Source organism: Anopheles stephensi, unplaced genomic scaffold (genome assembly GCF_013141755.1).
Source record: "Anopheles stephensi strain Indian unplaced genomic scaffold, UCI_ANSTEP_V1.0 ucontig132, whole genome shotgun sequence".
Classification (NCBI taxonomy): Eukaryota; Metazoa; Arthropoda; class Insecta; order Diptera; family Culicidae; genus Anopheles; species Anopheles stephensi.
Window position 1 is genome coordinate 105,001 of NW_023405050.1, and position 711 is coordinate 105,711.

General features: G+C 53.4%; 1 non-coding gene across 1 annotated transcript; it reads right to left on the bottom strand.

Annotated features, from left to right (window-relative positions):
- Window positions 1–44: 44 nt before the first annotated feature.
- LOC118515277 lies at window positions 45–202 on the bottom strand. Its single transcript, XR_004907002.1, has one exon. It is a non-coding gene; the product is annotated as a 5.8S ribosomal RNA (ribosomal RNA).
- Window positions 203–711: the final 509 nt, after the last annotated feature.

A 711-nucleotide genomic window follows, 5' to 3' on the forward strand; every position in this document is an offset into this window, starting at 1 on the left:
GGGTCAGGACGGTCAGTTTGGTTAGAGTGTTGAGATAACTTGGTAGGCACTCAAGGATGTGTGCATCGGTCGGGTTGAGTCGTCCGATGCGCCATATGCGTTCAACGTGTCGATGTTCATGTGTCCTGCAGTTCACATTCTGACGCGCATTTAGCTGCGGTCTTCATCGATCCATGAGCCGAGTGATCCCCTGCCTAGGGTTTAACGTACACACCGAACTAGTTGATGAATGGAACCGAAGTCCATCCATCCATTATACACAAACCAACACACAACTCTGCTTCCCTAGTACCACACTGCAGGCGCCCACGGCCCCGACGGATGCGGAGCCGAGCACGCCAAAGTGCGACTGTCGATCACCCCGTTGTGACACGACAATCAGTCAGTGTATAAGGTACCCGGTACTACCAAAGTGTGCGTCTTTACTGACCTGCGCCGAGGCAGTGGTATGTGTATCCCTTTGAAAGAGTTGCTTTCGCTCAACTCTACCAAGTGTGCTACACCATCTTGTGGTTGTAGCGTGCGCGTCAGCATGTGATGCCGACGATGCGTTTGGCAACCTCACTCTCGGACTTGTTTGATGGGTAATGATATGTCCATTATACACAAACCAACACACAACTCTGGTTCCCTAGTACCACACTGCAGGCGCCCACGGCCCCGACGGTTGCGGAGCCGAGCACGCCAAAGTGCGACTGTCGATCACCCCGT